At 44.2% G+C, this 17,638-nt stretch overlaps 1 protein-coding gene and 1 long non-coding RNA gene across 5 annotated transcripts in view; one reads left to right on the top strand and one right to left on the bottom strand.

Moving 5' to 3' along the window:
- The window catches only part of GALNTL6 (polypeptide N-acetylgalactosaminyltransferase like 6), a 980,583-nt gene that overhangs the window by 816,184 nt on the left and 146,761 nt on the right, over window positions 1-17,638 (bottom strand). The gene's annotated exons all lie outside the window — the stretch shown is intronic.
- LOC127047290 (uncharacterized) overlaps window positions 1-17,638 on the top strand; it is a 500,875-nt gene that overhangs the window by 394,251 nt on the left and 88,986 nt on the right. Inside the window, exon 2 of the long non-coding RNA XR_007773377.1 lies at window positions 9,026-9,110. This is a non-coding gene — a long non-coding RNA (uncharacterized LOC127047290). The remainder of the gene's footprint in view (window positions 1-9,025; window positions 9,111-17,638) is intronic.

Raw genomic sequence — 17,638 nt, 5'->3', positions numbered from 1 at the left:
GACAAGTAACACAGGCTAACACAAAGCAGTGCTTTTTTTTTTTGTTCATGGCTCCTACTGGTTCAAAAGATATAAACGAAATATCTGTCCTATTCACTGTGATTTTTGCAGGAAGTTATAACTTTATTTTTAACTTGATTCTCTTTGGGAAGCCTTCACAAACAAAGAGAGGAATAAAATGCTGTAAAATTCTTCATTCCCTGTAGAGAAACTTCATTTTTTCTTTCAAAAAATTAAACAGCTTTAAAAAAAAATACCAAACAAATGAAAAAAACAACAACATACTTTTCATTTTCTTTGAAAGATGCTGTGTAAAAATGTAAAGTTGGACCTGAACCACAAAATTTAAATCTGGAACCAAATGGCTTCACATTTCAGAGAGGTTTGGATTCAGAGCCTTTGTTGGCCCTTGTCATAAACCCCACTCTGAACCTTAGCGTCCAAAAGATGGGGTACCAGCATGAAACCCCCTAAGCTTAATTACCAGCTTAGATTTTGTAGTGCTGCCACCAACCAGGACTTGCAGTGCCTCGTACACGCTAGTCCCTCAAAATCTTCTCAGAGGACCCCAAGACCCAGACCCCCTGGATCTTACACAAGGAAAGTAAACCCTTTCCCCCACCGTTGCCTCTCCCAAGTCTTCCCTCCCTGGGTTACCCTGGAAGATTACTGTGATTCAAACTTCTTGAATCTAAAAACAGAGAGGAGTGCACCTTGCCCCCCGCCTTTCCCCCTCCCCAAGAGGTAATACAGATTCAAGCTTCATGAATCTAAAACAAAGGGATTTCACCTTCCCCCGTCCCTTCTCTCTCCCTGTCTTTTACCAATTCCCTGGTGAGAACAGACTCAATTTCCTTGAGCCTCAACAAGGGGAAAAAAATTAATCATGTCTTAAAAAGAAAAACTTTTAATAAAGGAAAGAAAAAAAGTAAAAGTTGTCTCTGTAATTTAGATGGTAAATGTTACAGGGTTTTTCAACTTATAGACACTAGAGAGGAGCCTTCCCCCCAGCACAAATACACATTAAAATCATTTCAGCAAAATACACATTTGCAAATAAAGAAAACAATTAAAAAGACTAAACCGCCTTTGTACTTGTACTCACTATTTGAACAGAAAATTAGAGAGCCTGTAGATACGTCTAGTTACTCTCAGAACCCAGAGAGAACAACAGACAAAGAAAACACACAATAAAAAGACTTCCCTCCACTGAGATTTGAAAGTATTTTGTCTTCTGATTGATCCTCTGGTCAGGTGGTCCAGGTTCACTGCTTGTAACCCTTTACAGGTAAAAGAGACATTAACCCTTAACTATCTGTTTATGACACGCCCCCCAAATCGCAGACAGTGGGGAACCTCCCTGGCGGTGATTTCTTCCTAGAACTTTAGAATAAACAGATTAATATAACACATGCACCTTTACATATACTACTAAGTATGTAAACTACAAGACTTTTTACATTTTAAGGACAAATTTTAACCAGTGGATTCTGGGAAACTTTTACGGGAGAGTGCATCAGCTACTTTGTTAGAAGCTCCTGAAATGTGTTGAATTTCAAAATCAAAATTTTGGAGAGCTAATCTTCATTGAAGCAGTTTTTTGTTGTTCCCCTTAGTAGTATGAAGCCACTTTAGCGCAGCATGGTCGGTTTGTAGCTGGAACCGCCGTCCCCAAACGTATGGGCGTAGCTTTTCCAGGGCATACACAATGGCGTAGCATTCCTTTTTACTGATGGACCAGTAGCTTTCCCTTTCAGACAATTTTTTGCTGAGAAACACGACAGAATGGAAGTTGTGATTCGGTCCTTTCTGCGTTAGAACTGCTCCTACACCACGCTCAGATGCATCTGTGGTTACTAGGAATGGCTTGTCAAAGTCCAGGGCCCTTAGCACAGGGTCAGACATGAGTGTCGCCTTAAGCTGGGTAAAGGCCTTCTGACACTTATCAGTTTACCTAACTGCATTCGGCTGGGTCTTTTTGGTTAGGTTGGTCAGTGGGGCAGCGATTTGGCTATAGTGTGGTACAAATCGCCTGTAATACCCGGCCAAGCCTAAGAAGGATTGGACCTGTTTCTTTGACTTTGGCACCGGCCACTTTTGGATAGCATCCACCTTGGCCTGTAGTGGGTTTATGGTTCCTCGACCCACCTGGCGTTCCAGGTAAGTCACTCTGTTTTGGCCTATTTGACACTTCTTGGCCTTAACAGTTAGTTCTGCCTGCCTGATGCGTTTGAAGACTTTTTCCAGGTGTTCTAGGTGTTCTGGCCATGAATCTGAAAAAATGGCCACATCATTGAGGTAGGCAACTGCATATTCTCCCCATCCTGCTAGTAGACCATTTACCAGCCTTCGGAAGGTGGCGGGTGCATTCTGCAGCCCGAAAGGAAGCACATTAAATTCATACACCCCCGCATGGGTGATGAATGCTGACCTCTCTTTGGCAGGTTCATCTAGTGGTACTTGCCAGTACCCCTTGGTTAAGTCTATTGTAGATATGAACTGGGCACGTCCCAACTTTTCCAATAGCTCATCGGTGCATGGCATTGGATAGTTGTCTGGACGAGTTACCGCATTTAGCTTATGGTAGTCCACGCAAAAGCATATTTACCCATCTGGTTTGGGTACCAGAATCACTGGAGATGCCCATGCACTGGTAGAGGAGCGGATTATACCCATCTGTAGCATGTTTTGGATCTCCCGTTCTATAGCAGCTTGGGCATGAGGAGACACCCGGTAGGGTGGGGTTTTAATTGGGTGAGCATTACTTGTGTCAATGGAGTGCTATGCCCGTTCAGTCTGTCCTGGGGTGGCTGAGAACAATGGGGCGAAGCTAGTGCACAGCTCCTTGATCTGTTGCCGCTGCAGACGTTTCAGGGTTGTGGAGAGGTTCACCTCTTCCACGCCACCATCACTTTTTCCTTCGTAGTAGACACCTTTAGGCCACTCAGCGTCATCTCCTCCCTGGACTGTAAACTGACAAACCTGTAAGTCTCTGGAATAAAAGGGCTTGAGAGAATTAACATGGTACACTCTGGGCTTTAGGGAGGAATTGGGAAATGCTATGAGGTAATTAACAGCTCCCAGGTGCTCCTGGACTGTGAATGGCCCTTTCCATGATGCTTCCATCTTATGGGCCTGTTGCGCCTTTAAGACCATAACCTGGTCTCCTACCTTGAAGGAACGCTCCCTGGTATGTCTATCATACCAGGCCTTTTGCTCTTCCTGAGCATCCTTTAGGTTTTCTTTAGCAAGGGCTAAAGAGTGTCGGTGGGTGCTTTGTAGGTTGCTTACAAAATCTAGAATGTTAGATCCTGAAGAAGGCATAAACCCTTCCCATTGCTGCTTTACCAACTGTAATGGCCCCTTAACCTTGTGGCCATACACATGTTCAAACGGTGAAAACCCTAAACTGGGATGTGGTACAGCCTTGTAGGCAAAAAGCAACTGCTGCAACACTAGGTCCCAATCATTGGAGTGTTTATTCACGAATTTACGTATCATGGCCCCCAAAGTTCCATTAAACCTCTCCACCAGGCCATTGGTTTGATGGTGGTAAGGGGTGGCAACCAAGTGATTCACCCCATGAGTTTCCCACAGTTCTTTCATGGTCCCTGCCAGGAAATTTGTCCCTGAATTTGTAAGGATATCAGAGGGCCAACCTACTCTGGCAAAAAAGTCTGTTAGGGCCTGGCACATAGCTTTAGCCCTGGTGTTGCCTAGAGCTACTGCTTTCAGTCATCGGGTAGCAAAGTTCACGAAAGACAGTATGTACTGCTTTCCTCTGGGTATCTTTTTTGGGAAAGGACCCAGAATATCCACAGCTACTCGCTGAAATGGGACCTCAATTATGGGGAGTGGCTGGAGAGGGGCCGTGACCTGGTCTTCGGGCTTTTCCACTCTTTGGCACACCACATAACACTGGACATACTTGGCAACGTCCTTGCCCATCCCCTCCCAGTGGAAGGACTTCCCCAACCGGTCTTTGGTTCTGTTTACCCCAGCATGGCCACTGGGATGATCATGGGCTAATCTTAAGAGTTTTTCCCAGTACTTAGTTGGAACCACCAACTGTTTTTGCGGATGCCTGTCTTTCTGGTGTCCACCAGAAAGAGTCTCCTTGTATAAAAGTCCTTGTTCTATAACAAACTGGCATTGGTTAAAAGAGCTGAGAGGCAGTGGGGTGTTCCGTGCCGCCACCCAAGCTTTCTGAAGGCTGTCATTTGCTTTCTGCTCAGTCTGGAACTGTTCCCTTGAGGCTGGAGACACCAGTTTTTCCTTAGACTGTGGACTTGGGCTTGGTCCCTCTGGAAGCGATGTAGGTGATTGGGTTGTTTCCTGCTTTTGCCAGTTCAGGCTCGCTGGCGCCCTCTGGCGTTGGGGTTGAAGATGAGTTTGCAAGCGCTGGCGTCAGTGCTGGCAATAGTTCTGGTGCTGGTTGCTTTTCCAGTTCCTGGTTTGGGCCTGGAGGAACTGTGGCTGTTTCAGTCATTGGTAGGGGATCCGGGTCCACTACCTCTGTCTGGGTCTCTGGTAACACAGACAGGGCCCCTGCGGACAGCTCAGAAACAGGGATGGGTCTGGAAGCTTGCCTGGTTTGACTGCGTGTAACCATTCCGACTCTCTTGGCCTGCTTTACCTGGTGGGCCAAATCTTCCCCCAGTAACATGGGGATGGAATAATTGTCATAGACTGCAGAAGTCCACATTCCTGACCAGCCTTTGTACTGGACAGGCAGTTCAGCTGTAGGCAAGTCTATAGCTTGTGACATGAAGGGTAAATTGTTACTTGGGCCTTTCAGTTGATGAATTTGGGGTCCACCAAGGATTGGTGGATAGCTGACTCTTGTGCCTCTGTGTTTTTTTACGCGATAAGCTTCTTTTTGCCCACTCTCAAAATTTCCCTTCACTTCAAGGGTATTTGAGAGGCATCTGGGCCTGGGGATTGTTGGTGTGATGGTGATGTAATGAACTGCACTCGGTTGGAGTTCTTGGGGCAGTTGGCCTTTATATGTCCTAGTTCATTACACTTAAAGCATCGCCCAGCTGACTGGTCACTGGGCCGAGGTAGGTTACTGGAGACTGGTGAGGTAGGAGAATAGGGAGTCTGCGGCTTTCCTTGGGTTGTAGGTGGGGTCTTGGGTTGTCCTCGGTTGTAGGGTTTATTGTCAGTGTGCCCCCTGTGGTATTCACTCCCCTTGACAGTAGCTTTTTTCTTTTCTGTCACTTCCACCCATTTGGCTTCAATCTCCCCCGATTCGGTTACAGTTTTGGGTTTTCCATCTAGGATGTACCTTTCTATTTCCTCAGGGACACCCTCTAAGAACTGCTTCATTTGTATTAGGAGGTGCAGCTCGTTTATATTGTTAACCTTTGTTTCTGATATTCAGGCCTCATAATTCTTTTCAATGTGGTAGGCGTGTCGGGGGAATGACACATCTGGTTTCCATCTTAGGGCTCTGAACCGCCGAAGGGCATGCTCAGGTGTTATCCCCATTCTGAGTCTGGCCTTGGTTTGGAAAAGTTTATAATCATTTATGTTTTTTTTAGGCATTTCAGCTGCCACATCTGCTAAGGATCCACTGAGCTGTGTGCTCAGCCCTTGCATACATATGGGCCAATCAAAGTTCAGATCTAGCCCTGGCCAAATCTAGAGGATGTCTGGATGAAGGATTTTGTTTTAGGCCCAGGCCCATCTCCAGTACAAACACATTGTGTTGTGATTGTGTTGGGCTGCCTCCTAATATTTCATATATGGAAGTTCATGAAACTCTGTTTATGCATAAAAAAGATTTAATAAATAAATAAATAAATAAAACAAATGGTAAATACATAAATAATAATGGCAACAGGATCACACTTCTGACTATTCCTTACTACTTAGATGGAAACATGGAAGAATTAAGAAAGAATGCTTTGAGTTTTTCTGCTGTAACCCCTCAACCCTATTCAATGGTAGCACTATCAGTCACATCCTATCTTCACACTTGGAGGACAACAGTCATAAGGGGGCCCAGAGCAGCAGAAACGGAAGAAAACCTCAGGGATCGAGAAGGTTTATGTAAGCAGAGTCAGGATGAGCTCTACCCTGACATCTGGTGGTGAATTGTGGCGAGCTGTGGAAAAGAACTTCAGGGGATGGTCTTGTTTGCACAGGCACACCCACCCCCTAGCATGAGCCCACAGCTGCCCAAATGGTCACTTTGGCTGCTGTGGGATCCCCAGTTTCTCTGTTATTGGGGCAGGAAGAATAAAGTGTTGTTACCCTGATTATGTGAATCGAGGCCAGCGGAACTGTTTTATGACAGAGGGACTCACAATCAACCAAGTAGCACTCGCTAGACAAGGAACATGGTTTCCAAAAACCCAGTGAATTGAGAGAGGCTGGGGACAGGTATTTGTATCTGATGGTATGGGCCCCTTTTGAGGGCCTGAAACACCAATTGCACCTTCTCCTCTCTCCACTGTTGAATAGCAGAGCTAATTTTGATTCCATTAAGAATCTAGTTACAGGCTGCTGTGCTAAATTCACTTTGGGCCAACGGTGCACCCGCACTGGGGCTCCCCTACTACAAGCTGAAATCACTAAAGAGCTGAGATCACTGAGTGCTATGTTAACTACTGGGGGAGCCCGAAGATATATTGCTAAGTGGCTGGCAGAGTAGAGTGGTTTGTGGGACAGTTGGAGCGGTCCACAGGACGGCGAGTGGAGTGAAGCGGGGCAGAGCTGAGCAGTTTGTGGGACAGCTGGAGCGGATCGCGGGATGGCTGGTGGAGTGGCTCGTGGTGAAGGCTGCAGCAGAACCCCACGGCGAGGTGGAGCAGTCAGCCTCAGACCATGTAAGGTCCCCCTTAACACCCTGCGCATCCTCCCCCCACCCATTTTCACCCAGGCTGGGGGGATAAAACTCTGCAGATAAACTTTTGAACTCTGGGGCTGCACTGACCAGGGACAGAGACTTTTGGGGTGTTGGCCTTTTGGGACTTCGGGGGTGATCTTTTGGGTTGTTGGACTTAAGATCCTGAGGGGAAAAGGATACTGCCAAACATACTTGGGAGTGGGTCTTGTGCTCATGGTTTGTGTTATGAACCCTGTTTGTGGTATTTCCCTGACATAATGCTGCATTGTTTCTCTCCTTTATTAAAAGGATTTTGCTACACTGAGACTCCGTGCTTACGAGAGGGGAAGTATTGCCTCTTAGAGGTGCCTGGGGGATGGTATGTAATTGTCCCAGGTCAGGGAGTGGGGGCTTGAGCTCCTTTTGCATTGCGTTATTGAAACAGAACCCCTAGATACTGAACCCAGCCCTTGTTGCTGCCAACTCAGACTGGCAGAAGGGTTACATTTGCAAAATAGCCCCATAGAGAGAAAGGAAAGGCTTCTGCACTTCCACGCTGTGGTCTCTACATAGATCTCAAGCTAACAGTTTTATTTCAGATATTCTGGATCACTCAGAAAGCATTCATTGTAGCATCTTTCCCTTAGAAACTTATGAACTCTTAGATTTAAGAAAATAAAACAAATATTAAGCAATCTCCAACATTTTTTCCTAACTATTTTTAGTTAAGAGTAAATTGTAAAGTATCTGGGTTTTCTTCATTCATAACATGATAACCAGAAAATCAGATTAATCATATGTATAGACCAATAGGATTTGACCATTTTCACAGTGGTCGGTGCCGATGTTTTAGTAACTACACATGACCAGATGCAGCAACTGTGATGGTAAGCACTGGGAGCTGGTATCACAATGGTCATACACATGTCCTCTTCCCACATACATACAGCATGAAACTCGAGCTAGCATCACTGTGGTCCTCTGACCCTTCTATGGTAATGCCACTCGGAGACAAGGATGGTGAATATTGCAGTGATGCCAGTGATATAAGTGGCACAGACTTTCATGATTTTTTGCTTGTTAGCTTTCCAACAGCTACAACTAAAACCAACCAAGATGAAGAGGGGAAGGAGAACACACACATGTAAAGACAGAATAGTGAGGAAGAAGGAGAAACTAACAACCGAAGACTCGTGTTGCCAGGGGTGCTGGAACAATTTTTATAGTGGGGCTGCTGAGAAACCCTGTAAGCCCTGTATATAATAGAATCCACTTCAAGCCAGGGGGTCTACAGCACCCCCAGTGCCCCTAGTTTCAGCACCAATACATATTGACCATGGGGACATAGAGAAGAAAATCAGAACACTGGCCTATTGTGATATCTCTTTGGAGACGTTCTGGTAGTACAGTGACGGGCATTGTTACATAAAACTATTGTAGATATATAGAGAGAGTTTTAGGTATAATTTAGAAATCTGACTAAAATTTAATGGTAATTTTACGTTTTAATTTCCATCCCCTCAAAAGAAAGTAAAATAACCGCAATTCACCAGAAAAAGGATCAAGGTTTCAGGCAGTGAGTTGTCTGAGATGCTAACAGCTATTGTTAGCAAGCGATCAGGATCCTAACCCAATGCCAGGCTTGGAAAACTCACTCATCCAGTTGCTAGTGGTGAGTGAAAAGCTTTTCCTGGTGAACATGGGGTCTTCAACCACAAATTTCTACAGAATATAGGCTTTAATTAAGAAATATTTTTATCCCCGATGGTTATGAAGATATCAGATATGAATTAATGCACTATTGTCTGATTCTACACTCAGATAGCCCCAGTGCTCATGGCTTTGCCAAATGGCACCAAAGTTTAAGACTCTAGTCAGTCCCACTGCTGCAATTCAGAACTCTGTAGACAGCACTAAAGCTGTCAGGAATCATGTTGTAACTTGGGATGACAACGGGGAGGCACTCAAATTACTTTACATTCCTCTTCCCTAAGAATGGAATAAGAGGAACGAAGAGGCAAAATAGCAGAACTCTTGGAAATTCTAGGGCACAAATAAAGTGCCAGAGACATTCCACAAGCAGAGCTAGCAGACTTCAGAGAGACTGCACTTTCTCTTGTAAGAGCTTCACATTTGTCAGCTATCTGTTAAGCCAGAAGCCAATACATCTCTGGAGATATTTAAGAGTAGGTTAGATAAATGTCTATCAGGGATGGTCTAGGCAGTATTTGGTCCTGCCATGAGGGCAGGGGACTGGACTCGATGACCTCTCGAGGTCACTTCCAGTCCTAGAGTCTATGAATCTATGAAAAACAGAATCCTTAACATGTCAAAGGGACAGCAGCCTGGTAGAAAATGCCAACATATTTCCCCTTACCCATGATCTACTGGTGGCTGGTGTAATGGCTATCTCACTGCTGGAGCTGCCCTACTCTCACCTGTCCTATTAATCACAGCTAGTAGGTGTTAGTAAATTTTTCAAGACTTGTACAGTGAGATGTGTCATGTGTTCCAGATGCTGTTAGCAGGCAACTTTTGGAATCTAGTCTTGTACACTGATACATTTCAGATCAAATGTAAAAGCCTAAAATAGCTTACAGCCATTTTTACTAGTTGTCTTGTATCCTTATATCTTCTTGTCCCGGTGAATCCTTGCAGCTCATCACATAAAATGAATTGTCCGAGGAATCATTTTAACACTCATTTTTGTTGCCTATATTGATATGAAAGGGAGTGCAGTAGGCTACACAGAAAAAAAATGGGTGTTAAGAAGTGCATTATGTAAAAATGTCCTTGCTATTTCATGGAGATTTAAGACGCCAGTGTCACTCAGAGCTCAGGGGGCAAAAACAGATGTTTAGCATATGTGGAAGATCTAAGAGACCTTCACAGAAAAACAGGTCCACATAGCAGCATTTACTTCTGCAGGAAGAACAAACAGTTTAGAAACTTAACTGGCAGCCTTAGAAGCAGAGATAGAAAATGAGAAACAAGAGGAAATCAGATTATCAAATCTATTTTGTAATGGACAAGTAATGGTAATAATGAAAAGTTAGCCTCATCTGTGAGTGACGAAATAGAATACAAGGGGAACCTGTGGAAGGAAGTAGGGTAACCAATTTGGATCTTCCTTGTAAATCAGCAGTAGTTCAGTTAAAGTCAATGGAGTCGTTTCCAGTGTAAAGGAAATCAGAATCTGATGTATAGTCTCTATTGTTCCTTTTTGAATTTATTGTGAAAATGTATTTATTGAAAAAAATAAAGTCATTTACTTTCCTGCTGATGATGGACACTAGCACAGACAATTGCTATTGTAGCATGATTCAGAGGAGGGAACTTTTATATGCATTACAATATAGAAGGTGAAGCAAGTTTTGGTTATGTAACACGAGCCATGTATAGGAGTCTATACATTTCTATATATTGTGCATAATTCCTCTTATTTTTATATGGTTTACATTTGTCTGTTGAACACAATGTAACCTTTGGGATGAAGCGATATACAGAAAACAAAGAGGGAATCTAAATCTGTGCAATCGTGATTTAGAAGTTTGCAAATTGTTAGTGACTTCCACTATATATGGAAAGCAAGATACATAAAGTTATAGTCCATTAAAATTAAATATCAGAGCTAACAGAAAAATAAGATCTTGTCTCACAGAAAATTCCGGTATTTTGAATTTGTTTTCATCCCAAATTGGAATAAAACGTCAAATATCAAAGCTTTTCACAGAACAAAAGTTCAAAATAATTGCAATTCAGAAATGTTGAAACTGTTCATTTTCATGTTTTTGGCCAAAATGACCCATTTAAACATTCCTGTTGAATGTTAACATTAATCTCTGCAACTGCCTGAGCTACATAATGCCTTATGGGAGGCCCCTCATGCCTCTGTTCTCCACATTTTGACATGGGCTATGTTCCCCAGCCAGATTACATCTCCCATGTCGTCCAAAGGTCTTTTCCTGAGGTAGAGCTGCACTGGTTCATCACAAGAGTCCTGGGAAAAAAATTTCAGAACATAATGTTGCAGCTTCAATCATATTTCAAATGAAGTCTGAATTTCTGAGGCACATTTTTGTTCTTAAATATTTAGTAGTATAATGTTTAATTAAGAATTAATACACACGTGTGCTACTATCAGACCACTCTGAAACCTACATTTTGAAATACAGAATTTACTTTAATATTTAATTAAACCAATCTAACCTTAGTCACTTAGTTTTTCCATTTGTAAGTGCACTCTACATCTATTTCGAATGTCATTTACTGAACAAAATAAGACAGAAGCTGACAGTGCTCTAGGTATCCCCAGTAGAAATGTTGCTTGTGGATCAGGAACAATGGATTCTTTACATGCAGACTGATGTTATACTTAAGCTTTTTACCTTTTCCTTAAACTTTAATTAAGATTTTCATTTTTTCCCGTATAGAATATTTTTCGAAATTTCTATGGGTGTACAACAAAACTTGCATTCACTTTCAAAATGTTCAGCTTTGTTTTTAGCAACTCCATTATCATCATTTCCTAATTACTACTTGTGACCTGTTATTGATGTTGGGAAATGAGCTGAGCTGTTCTTTTTAAAAGAGCTGGAAAGCTGCATATTTTGGCTCAGCAATGGAGAAGTGTGAGATTAAGGCAGTGGCATTCCAAAGTCATTTGTCTGTCACTCGTTTTCTTGAAAGCAGGAATGATAACATTCAGTTCAGACAAGAAGACTGCCATAAATTCTTTTGGAATTATAGGGTAATTGAAATATCAAGGAGAACAAACCACAGATCTGGGGCTGGATTCAGCAAATCTGTATTTTCCACATTGCCAAATAATATTTTTATTTGTTGAGTAGCTGAAATGCTTGATCTGAACTACTGAAATTTGACAGTTCACAAATAAATGGTAATAAGCAAAAGTGTAAAAATATCATGACAGGAACATTCAAAATACCTAAGGGCCACATGCTGAAACTTTTCTAAATCCGTTTCTCTTAAGACAACACTATAGGAAAATTCCGCTCTTACTTTCTCTTCCAGCAGTTAGCTTTCACATTTTCAGTCAATTAAATATTTTTTTTTAAAGTATCCAAATTGTATATTCAGGAATAACACCAGATAAGAAGGCTGACATAGGTGCTGGAACTAAGGGTACAGGGGGTGCCTGGCTTGAAGTGGTTTCCATTCTATACAGGATTTACAGTTTGGTTCAATGGCTCTCAGCACCCCCACTAGAAAAATTGCTCCAGCGCCTCTGAAGGCTGACAGTTAATAATGCTTAATAAAGCATAATAAAGTTAATAAAGCAATACAAAAGGATTAAATGCTATTTTTTCCTCTTAAAGATGAGACAAAAGAGTTTGGGGATGAACTTAAACAAATTTTCATCACTTCAATGGGGATGAAATTCATCACTCAAAAAAACAAGACTAAAAATACTGAATAGAAATCTCAAAAATAACACAACATATCTATTTAGGGATTAATGTGGTCAGATTCTGCTTTTCATCAACATCAGTGCAAAGCAAAACTTTGATGAGTCCAGTGATGTTCTTTCAGATTTACACTAAGTAACTGTGCGGAACTGGCCCAAAATCTTCAAGATCTATCTGTGACATAATGTAACTCTTTTTTTTAAACACATACACACACATGGTGTAGTCTAGATAAAAATAACAACTTTTCCTCAAGTTACTAATTCCAGCCTACACCTATTTGTAAACTGGATTATCAATGGTATTTAATTTCTTCCTCCTTTTCTTTTTGTTGAAAATAAATGTATCTGTCTGCTTAAAACACTGAAAAGCTTTATATTACACAAAATTATGGGCTGATAACTTTTTATAGTAGATATTTTGCAGAAATCTGGGATATTATCATAATTTCAGAATGACATCCATTCCATATTTCTACAAATAGAAAAGGGTGGGGGGAGGTGTAATAACCTTAGTCCCAGATTTGGACCTTAGCGTCCAAAATATGGGGGTTAGCATGAAAACCTCCAAGCTTAGTTACCAGCTTGGACCTGGTACCTGCTGCCACCACCCAAAAAATTAGAGTGTTTTGGGGCACTCTGGTCCCCCTGAAAAACCTTCCCTGGGGACCCCAAGACCCAAATCCCTTGAGTCTCACAACAAAGGGAAATAATCCTTTTTCCCTTCCCCCCTCCAGGTGCTCCTGGAGAGATACACAGACACAAGCTCTGTGAATCCAAACAGAGTGAATCTCCCTCTCTGTTCCCAATCCTGGAAACAAAAAGTACTTTCCTCTTCACCCAGAGGGAATGCAAAATCAGGCTAGCCACTTCAACACACACAGATCTCCCCTGATTTCTTCCTCCCACCAATTCCCTGGTGAGTACAGACTCAATTTCCCTGCAGTAAAGAAAAACTCCAACAGGTCTTAAAAGAAAGCTTTATATAAAAAGAAAGAAAAATAAGTACAAATGTTCTCTCTGTATTTAGATGATACAACACAGGGTCAATTGCTTAAAAGAATATTGAATAAACAGCCTTATTCCAAAAGAATACAAATCAAAGCACTCCAGCACTTATATTCATGCAAATACCAAAGAAAAGAAACCATATAACTTACTATCTGATCTCTTTGTCCTTACACTTAGAAACAGAAGACTAAAAAGTAGAACTACTTCTCCAAAGCTCAGAGAAAGCAGGCAGCCAGAAAACAAAGACCATAGACACTCAATTCCCTCCACCCAAAGTTGAAAAAATCCGGTTTCCTGATTGGTCCTCTGGTCAGGTGCTTCAGGTGAAAGAGACATTAACCCTTAGCTATCTGTTTATGACACGCCCCCCAAATTGCAGACAGTGGGGAAGCTCACTGGCGGCGATTTCCTTCTAGAACTTGAAAATAAACAGATTAATATAACACATACACCTTTACATATACTCCTAAGTATATAACTAACAGACTTCTACATTTTAAGAACACTTTTTAACTACTGAATTCTGGGAAACTTTCACGGGAGAGTGCATCAGCTACTTTGTTAGAAGCTCCTGTGATGTGTTGAATTTCAAAATCAAAATCTTGGAGAGCTAAACTCCAACGAAGAAGTTTCTTGTTGTTCCCCTTGGCAGTATGAAGGCACTTTAGTGCAGCATGGTCAGTTTGTAGTTGGAACCGCCGTCCCCAAACATATGGGCGTAGCTTTTCCAGGGCGTACACAATGGCATAGCATTCCTTTTCACTGACTGACCAGTGACTTTCCCTCTCAGACAGTTTCTTGCTGAGAAACACGACAGGATGGAAGTTGTGATCTGTTGCTTCCTGCATGAGCACTGCTCCTATACCACGCTCAGATGCATCTGTGGTTACTAGGAATGGCTTGTCAAAGTCCGGGGCCCTGAGCACAGGGTCAGACATGAGCGTTGCCTTAAGTTGGGTAAAGGCCTTTTGACACTCATCAGTCCACTTAACTGCATTTGGCTGGGTCTTTTTGGTCAGGTCGGTCAGTGGGGCAGCGATTTGGCTGTAGTGTGGTACAAATCGCCTGTAGTATCCGGCCAAGCCTAAGAAGGATTGGACCTGCTTCTTGGACCGTGGGACAGGCCACTTTTGGATAGCATCTACCTTGGCCTGTAGGGGGTTTATGGTTCCTCGACCCACCTGGTGCCCCAGGTAAGTCACTCTGTTTTGGCCTATTTGACACTTTTTGGCCTTAACAGTTAGTCCTGCCTGCCTGATGCGCTCAAAGACCTTTTCCAGGTGTAGTAGGTGTTCGGGCCAGGAGTCTGAAAAAATGGCCACATCATCGAGGTAGGCAACTGCAAATTCTCCCAGTCCAGCTAGTAGACCATCTACCAGCCTCTGGAAGGTGGCGGGTGCATTTCGAAGGCCGAAAGGAAGGACATTGAATTCATACACCCCCGCATGGGTGACGAATGCTGACCTCTCCTTGGCAGGTTCATCTAGCGGTACTTGCCAGTACCCCTTGGTTAAGTCTATTGTAGAGATGAACTGGGCACGTCCCAACTTTTCCAATAGCTTATCGGTACGTGGCATTGGATAGTTGTCCGGACGAGTTACAGCATTTAGCTTACGGTAGTCCACGCAAAAGCGTATTTCCCCATCTGGTTTGGGTACCAGAACCACTGGAGATGCCCATGCACTGGTAGATGAGCGGATTATACCCATCTGTAGCATGTTTTGGATCTCCCGTTCTATAGCAGCTTGGGCATGAGGAGACACCCGGTAGGGTGGGGTTCTGATTGGGTGAGCATTACCTGTATCAATGGAGTGGTATGCCCGTTCAGTCCGTCCTGGGGTGGCTGAGAACAATGGGGCGAAGCTAGTGCACAGCTCCTTGATTTGTTGCCGCTGCAGACGTTCCAGGGTGGTCGAGAGGTTCACCTCTTCCACGCCACCGTCTTTTTTCCCGTCGTAGTAGACACCGTCAGGCCACTCAGCATCATCTCCCTGGACTGTAAACTGACAAACCTGTAAGTCTCTGGAATAGAAAGGCTTGAGAGAATTAACATGGTACACTTTAGGCTTTAGTGAGGAATTGGGAAATGCTATGAGGTAGTTTACAGCTCCCAGGCGCTCTTGGACCGTGAATGGCCCTTCCCATGATGCTTCCATCTTATGGGCCTGTTGCGCCTTCAAGACCATAACCTGGTCTCCTACCTTGAAGGAACGTTCTCTGGCATGTCTGTCATACCAGGCCTTTTGCTCTTCTTGAGCATCCTTTAGGTTCTCTCTAGCAAGGGCTAAAGAGTGTCGGAGGGTGCTTTGTAGGTTGCTTACAAAGTCCAGAATGTTAGTTCCTGGAGAAGGCGTAAACCCCTCCCATTGCTGCTTCACCAACTGTAATGGCCCCTTAACCTCGTGACCATACACAAGTTCAAATGGTGAAAACCCTAAACTGGGATGTGGTACAGCCCTGTAGGCAAACAGCAACTGCTGCAACACTAGGTCCCAATTATTGGAGAATTCGTTGATGAATTTTCGTATCATGGCCCCCAAAGTTCCATTGAACCTTTCCACCAGGCCATTGGTTTGATGGTGGTATGGGGTGGCAACCAAGTGATTCACCCCATGAGTTTCCCACAGTTTTTCCATGGTCCCTGCCAGGAAATTAGACCCTGAATCTGTAAGGATGTCGCAGGGCCAACCTACCCTGGCAAAGATGTCTGTTAAGGCCAGGCACACAGTGTTAGCCCTGGTGTTGCCTAGAGCTACTGCTTCTGGCCATCGGGTAGCAAAGTCCACTAAAGTCAGTACGTACTGCTTTCCTCTGGGCGTCTTTTTTGGGAAAGGGCCCAGAATATCCACAGCTACTTGCTGAAATGGGACCTCAATTATGGGGAGTGGCTGGAGAGGGGCCTTGACCTGGTCTTGAGGCTTTCCCACTCTTTGGCATACCTCACAAGACCGGACATACTTGGCAACGTCCTTGCCCATCCCCTCCCAGTGGAAGGACTTCCCCAACCGGTCCTTGGTTCTGTTCACCCCAGCATGGCCACTGGGATGATCATGGGCTAAGCTTAAGAGCTTCTCCCGGTACTTAGTTGGAACCACCAACTGTTTTTGCGGCTGCCATTCTTCCCGGTGTCCACCAGAAAGAATTTCCTTGTATAAAAGTCCTTGGTCTATAACAAACCGGGATCGATTAGAAGAGCTGAGAGGCGGTGGGGTGCTCCGTGCCGCCGCCCAAGCTTTCTGAAGGCTGTCATCTGCTTCCTGCTCAGTCTGGAACTGTTCCCTTGAGGCTGGGGTCACCAGTTCTTCCTCAGACTGTGGACTTGGGCTTGGTCCCTCCGGAAGCGATGTAGGTGATGGGGTTGTTTCCGTTGCTGGTGAACCGCTCTCCGCTGGTGCACCTGAGGGTATTTTAGGCTCTGGCTGAGCCTTTTGGGTATGGTTGTCTTTTGCTTCTGCCAGTTCTGGCTCGCTGGCGCCCTCTGGCGTTGAGTTTGAAGATGGGGTTGCACTTGCTGGTGCTGGTTGCTGTTCCAGTTCCGGGCCTGGGACTGGAGATGCTGTGGCTGTTTCAGTGGTAGGCATGGAATCCGGGTCCTCTACCTCTGTCTGGGTCTCTGGTAACACAGACGGGGCCTCTGTGGACGGTTCAGGAACAGGAATGGGTCTGGAAGCTTGCCTGGTTTGGCTACGTGTAACCATTCCCACTCTCTTGGCCCGCCTCACCTGGTTGGCCAAGTCTTCCCCCAGTAGCATGGGGATAGGATAATTGTCATAGACTGCAAAAGTCCACATTCCTGACCAGCCTTTGTACTGGACAGGCAGTTGAGCTGTAGGCAAGTCTACAGCTTGTGACATGAAGGGGTAAATTGTAACTTTGGCCTTTGGGTTGATGAATTTGGGGTCAACGAAGGATTGGTGGATAGCTGACACTTGTGCCCCCGTGTCTCTCCACGCAGTAACCTTCTTTCCGCCCACTCTCAAATTTTCCCTTCGCTCCAAGGGTATTTGAGAGGCATCCGGGCCTGGGGATCTTTGGTGTGATGGTGGTGTAATGAATTGCACTCGCATGGTGTTCTTGGGACACTTGGCCTTGATATGTCCCAGTTCATTACACTTAAAGCATCTTCCATCTGATGGGTCAGTGGGCCGAGGTGAGTTACTGGAGACTGGTGAGGTTGAAGGGTAGGGTATCTGTGGCTTTACTTGGGTGGTATGTGGGGTCTTTGGCTGTCCTCGGTTGTAGGGTTTATGGTCTGTGTGCCCCCTGGGGTAATCGTTCCCCTTGACAGTAGCTTTCTTGCTTTCTGCCAGTTCCATCCATTTGGCTCCAATCTCCCCCGCCTCAGCGATATTCTTGGGTTTCAT

Source organism: Gopherus flavomarginatus, chromosome 3 (assembly GCF_025201925.1).
Source record: "Gopherus flavomarginatus isolate rGopFla2 chromosome 3, rGopFla2.mat.asm, whole genome shotgun sequence".
NCBI lineage: Eukaryota > Metazoa > Chordata > Testudines > Testudinidae > Gopherus > Gopherus flavomarginatus.
The sequence above is the reverse complement of the archived record's forward strand: the minus strand, read 5'-3'. Positions and strand labels throughout refer to the sequence as shown.